We start from the raw sequence: 6,314 nt of genomic DNA, 5'->3' as shown, positions 1-6,314 counted from the left end.
AGGGAAACCAAGAAGTGCCTATTGTGAATAGTGGGAGAATTCCAGAAAGTAAGGGCCAGAAGGAGCCTCAGAAACCATTTTCATTGAACCTTCCTCTTCTTAGGTAAAAGTACTGTGGCAGAGTTACGGTGAAAGGCCTTCCCAGGCCACTGTGCTCTCGGGCAAGGTTCTTCATTGCCTACTGTGTCATCTCCATCAAGTGTTAGGAGCTTTACTAGATGCCTGCTAGATGTCATTTTATCCTCAACAACCCCTAATACTTTACATATTTATTTTGCAGAGTCCCAAAGGCACTATGAAGTACAAATACAGAATGCTATCATGTCATCAGGGTGATGATACATCTCAAGCTACTGTGCTAGATACAATGAATCTGAATTTAAGATGTAATTAACAATAATTGGTCTTATTGCAACTTTAGAAGGGCTCTGGGGATCATTAGATTTCTCAGAACTCTTAAAAAAAGGAAAAAGTTTTCTATGCACACCTCATGCAGAATTATAAATATAGAGCCAGAGTTTTAGTATCACATAGATTTGGATTTAAATTCTGACTTTGCTTGGTTGTTGGTCCATGATCTGGGGAAATATTTCTAAGCCCTCTTGACTTCTCATCTATAAAATGAAACAATACCAGTATTATGTCAGAAGATTTTTGTGAAGGTTAAATAAGATATTGTTGGTAAATTTGCTAGTTCATTGTATCCTCTCAATAAACAATTTGTAATGTTTATGCAAAATAAAATATTAATATCCTTAAACAATGAAGATTTCTTATAAATAATGGGGTAGAAACGATTCACAAAAAGAGATAAACATATGCAAATTTAATAAAGTTCACAAGTAGCAAAAGGAAGCAAAGTGGGGCAAAAATGGGAAACTTTTTTCCTCCTTGGTCTTTTATTTAAGTTAAATACATCCTTACCCCATAGTTGTCTAAACCCAACACCTAGATGTTAAAATCTTCCTCAAATATGGAACAATTTGAGCATCAAAATAAATGGCAATGAAGGATTACAATCTATTGACTAAAGTAAGAATTCTCAAGTCCACACTGATATAAATGAATAGATAAGTAAATAAATAAGGGTTAAGAAAGGCTTTTCTTTGCATAAGAAAATCAACTACTAATAAATGAGGAAGGAATGACAGAATTAGAAAATCAGCCTTTGTCAGTCATACTACTAGTAATTCTTTTAGGCAAGAATCATTGCAACTAGTAGGTTTAAGGGAGGGGGTTCATATTTAGAAGAATATCACAAAGTTTCTAAGTATCTCCCCATAAGACAATGGTCCCCAAACTTTTGGCACCAGGAACCAGTTTCATGAAAAACAATTTTTCCTTGGACGGGGTGGGAGAGGGAGGATGATTCTGATATGAATCTGCAAACAATTGATTTATTATGGTCTCTGTGCAGTCAAACCTCTTTGCTGATAATCTGTATCAGAAGCCACTCCTCAGTGCTAACATCACCACCTCAGCTCCACCTCAGATCATCAGGCATTAGAGTCTCATGAAGAACCTGCAACCTAGATTCCTCACACGTGCAGTTTACAGTAGGGTTTGCACTCCTATAAGAATCTATGCCACCACTGATGTGGCAGGAGGCAGAGCTCACACAGCAAGCAATAGGGAGCAGCTGTAAATACAGATGAAGCTTCACTTGCTCACCCACCATCACCTTCTGCTGCGAATCCCACTTCTTAAGAGAACACAGACTGGTACTGGTCTGCAGCCCAGGAGTTGGGGAATGCAACCATAAGATACTATTAATTATAAAAGTTTACATAGTAACTTTACTATTTTACTAAGAAACCTGGCAGGAGGTTTATAACCACCTGTTTTGCTTAACAAGATGCAAATTTTGGGGCGAGAAGTATATAAAATGTGTTTTGCTAAAGATGTTTCTTGAAGATGGGAATAATTTTTGATAAATTTCTGACCAATGAAACAGAAATCTGAGATAGTTTCTATTTTGCTATTTTTTCTCTTTTTGTTTGTTTTGGTTTTGGATGAGTCATCACCCTTTTTCTTCTTCCTTTTTCCTGATAGACATCAGATGTGATGCCTGGAGCAGCTGCAACCACCTTGTGACAGGGAAGAAATAAGCATTAGGAATAAAAATCAACATGTACAAACAGAAGTGCACGACACTGATGAGAAACACTGTAAAGTCACTGCAGCAGTCCTACTGCTCGCTTCCAGACTGCTTCTCATATAAGAAATATAAGCCTTTATTCTTTATACTATAAGTTAGGTTTCTTATACTTGAATCCAAAATATTGCTGAATGTTACAGGTGGGAGCACACAATGTTTTAAAGATGGCAATTCTCCCCAGATTAATTTATAAGATTAAGTAGATAGGTGTGGTAATCTTGATCTGGCTGAAAAACTTTGCTGCAGTTGTAGCGTTGTGTAAAATAGCAAACAGAAAGTTACCACATCTGGCTCTGGGCTCTCTTAGGCTTCTTAGGACCAACCCAGACACATAGAGGTTGTGTGCTTTACTCTGCATTTACCCCCTCCTTCCACTCCAACCACTCTGTTAGCTCTCTCTGTATTTATGTAGACAGCTCCTCCTAGCAGTAACCTCAGCCTCAGACCACACTCCCTCCCGTTACCCACCCACAGTCATGCTCTCCTTTGATCTGGATGCTGAGGGGTTTTTCTGAGAGCTGATTCTGCCTTGGGGGCATGCATCTACTCTCAGTGGGCTAAGGGCGGGGAGTAGTGGTAATGGGAGTAGAGTAGGAAATTGGCTTTCCACATACCCATCTCGAAATGATAAGAGAGGCTAAATTTTCTTTAAAAATAACATCTGGATTTGGTCATTCATGAGGGGCTTCTGTGAAGTGATTCAGCAGGTGCCTTCCCTCATCCACTCCTGTGACCATGCCCACCACAGGACATGAGCAATCCTTTCCAGGCTCACACCCCACACACAGCCCCTCAGTTGGGTCCTGTCCTTGTAGCAGTGGGTCATGAGGACCTGAATTTTGCTGGCTTCTGTCTTCTCCCTTAATGGAGAACTTTTAGTTTCCAGTTACCTCACTCTCCTCCTCCCCCTTTATCTCCTACCATGTAATTCCTGAAAGTCCCCAAAAGGACATCTTTTACAAGCACTCACAAGCAAAACCTCTACCAATCCCCAGAGCTCTGAGTTTCCTTTCCCTCAGCATTGACTCAGCCTGCAAAGCTACGTCAAAACACCTCAGCCCTATCTCTGGTGACACCACTGAGCCATCATCTCCTCTGATGTCCCATGAATGGGCACAGGCCACCAACAGCCAAAAGGATGCTGTGTTTCCTTTGAAGTTCTTAAATCACCCAACCTCACTGTGTCACATACCTAAATATCGACAACACTTTTCCCCCTCTCCTTGGTAATAAACTTCAACATTTCAGCAGCAAAGCAATTCTACTCATACCTTGGTATCTCTTGGGAGTTTTTATGAAAAGAATGCTTCATATTTCACTCTTGGCCCCTCTTTCACAAGCTATGCTGGGCCAGAGAGCTGTGCCATCTCCTCTTTCTTCACTCTCCCTGCAGTGTCCCTCTTTTGACCCAAGATTGATGCTCCACTTTGAAGTATTCAATAAAAGGAGTAATTCTGGTCCCTCTCCTAATTTCTGGAGAAGTAAGACACCTTGCTGGCTGGGTTCTAGGTGTCCAAGCTCTTTGGCTTCTGGGCTCATTTATATGCAATTTAAATCTAACTCCCTCACACGTTCAGCTGTCTGCCCCTTCTACTTCTCCCATGAGACCTCTCCACCATCTCTTGCAGGGCCTGATGTAGCTTCTTGGGAAGTTTTCTCATGTCTGTCTCCCAACCCCCTTCAACATGTAGAGGAAAATAGACCAAGCCCTATCACTGTCACACACTGCACAGTTTGGGTATAAACAAGGAATATGCAGACAAACTGTGGGCCAAGTTGCAGGAATAATGAGGCTTATAGCAGATATGTTACTAAAATAGTAAAAAGAATGGAAATAACCTACATGTCCCCAAATAAGTAATTGGATGAACAAAAAAAAAATAGGCAATAGTTAAAATTATTGGTGTAGAAAAGGTAATCCTCAGAGAGTCCAAGGACAGCCTACATCAGAATCACTCAAGGTCTTATTAAAATTGTAGATTTCTGTGTGCAGATCCCAGTTACTGAATAGGAAGCTCTAGAAATAGGACTTGAAACTTTATTTGGTTATTCTGGTGATACCTAAAGCACATTAAAGTTTAAAAATGTATGACTGTGGAAGCACAGTTAAATTTTTTGTGGTTTTATAACTTTATTTGATGTATCTGACAATCACCAGTTAGTTCTCATCCACATTGATTGTCTGTAGACTTTTGAGGTTTTTTTTTTTTTTTTGCTTTTGATTTTTGGTTTGTTTGTTTGTTTGTTTGTTTTGCAGTCTTTGGCAAGGGCCAGGTTTGAACCCACGACCTCTGGTCTGTAGATTTTTGAAAGTGGTAACAGGTACATAGGTGACCAAAGTATAGAGCTTGTTTGGTGAATCTTCATCTTCATTACATTTTCTGGACAACTGTACATGGATATGGTATGTGACATTCCTTACACCTTTGGCCCAGGCAGCTTTGTTGAGCCTGGTATCAATGGGCACATCTGGAGCCCCAATCTCTTTCATGGCAAATTTCCGGATCTCTTTGAGTGCCCAAGGGGCATGCTTCTTGACGCCAGCTGCATGGATGAGCTTGTGAATGCTGATGATGTGTCCTTGAGTCATCACTTCATTGATGGCAGAACGGCCCTTCTTCCTCTCGCCACCCTTCTCTGCAGGGACCATTCTGCCAGGCCCAAGTGGGAAAGAAAGCAAGCACAGGTAATTATAAGGGAAATAGATGATGATGACTAATATATTGTTAGATCAGAATAGTAGGCAATACAAAATAATTTATGATGTAATTTCATTTTTTTAATGAGGCTAGATAGACAACAGATAGGCAGAGAGCTAAATAGACAAAGACTGAAAGGCTAATGCCAAATATTACCAGTGGTTAGTGGTGAGCTTGCAGAGGATTTTTATTTTACTCTTTTTACTTGCTTGCTTCTCATGTGTAATTTCTGTTTTTCCAAAATGAGCACATATTGCATGTGTGCTTAGAAAACCAATTAACAGTTGTTTGGGGTTTAACAGAAGTATATAAAAGGTAAATGGTATAGGACTTTTCTGTTTACTTACACTGTGGATTTCAACAAAAAAAGGCAGCTTACAAAAATTTTGTACCATATTACAAATAAAAATTTTTAAATGAAGAGTTATAAATTAAGGGAAAATGCAGGTGTCATGTAGGGAAAATGGCTAATAAAAAGAAGCCAGGGTTAAGGCTAGTATCCAAGAACACCTTCCCTTAAACCTTGCCATTATTTTATTTCTAAACTATAAATTTTGGTCTTCCTAGGGTCACATGATATCTGAGTAGACATGGGTGGGTAGGCAAAGGGAGAAGTCAAGGATTACTGCTGATCTCTAACTTGGGCATCTAACTGTGGATTATAGTGCCCTTAACTAAGACAAAAGATTTGCTAGAGCCTTCATTAATTTTATTTCTAGCTCTCCACTTGAGAAGAGTACAAAAAAACAAGTATGGAAGAGAAGGCTCTGTCTCCTGCAACTGTTGGTACTCAGTGAGGGACTATCCCTTGCACCAGGTTTGCAGCCTGAGGTTCAAATCCATATCTCAGTACTAAGATGGAAATTATATTTTAAATGAGCAAAGCATGCAAATCAAAGCCACTCTGAGAAATCACCCAGTGAGAATAACCCACATCACAAAATCTCCAAGCTGCAGTTGCTGGTGTGATGTGGAGACAAGGGAACACTTGGAGAATCCTCAAAGAACTTAAAATAGCTCTCTTCCATTTGATCCCTCAATTGGATTACTGAACATTCACCCAGAAGAAAAAATATCAGTTTATCATAAGGACATTTGCACTAGATTGTTTATTGCAGCTCAATTTACAAGCACTAAGATGTGGAAACAACCCAATGCCCATCAACCCAGAAATTGATTAACAATCTGTGGTATATGTACACCATGGAATATTATTCAGCCATAAAAAATGGAGACTTTACATCTTTTGTATGAACCAGGATAGAGTTTGAGAATATTCTCTTTAGTAAAGTAGCACAAGAATGGAAAAGCAAGTATCCAGTATGCTCAGTACTAATATGATACCCTAGACAAATTAATACACACCCTCCCAAGAGAAAAACTCAATCCAATTCAAGTTGAGGGGAAGGGAGAAGAAGAAAGGGGAGGGAAGTAGGAGGGGGACAGATGTGCTCCCA

The 6,314-nt window shown here is 39.6% G+C and overlaps 1 pseudogene; it reads right to left on the bottom strand.

Annotated features, from left to right (window-relative positions):
- Window positions 1–4,444: 4,444 nt before the first annotated feature.
- On the bottom strand, window positions 4,445–4,808 carry LOC100944606 (annotated as a pseudogene).
- Between the last annotated feature and the right edge of the window lie 1,506 nt (window positions 4,809–6,314).

This window comes from Otolemur garnettii, unplaced genomic scaffold (genome assembly GCF_000181295.1).
Source record: "Otolemur garnettii isolate 467f Iridium unplaced genomic scaffold, OtoGar3 scaffold00491, whole genome shotgun sequence".
Lineage (NCBI taxonomy): Eukaryota > Metazoa > Chordata > Mammalia > Primates > Galagidae > Otolemur > Otolemur garnettii.
This window is presented reverse-complemented; position numbering and strand designations above follow the sequence as displayed.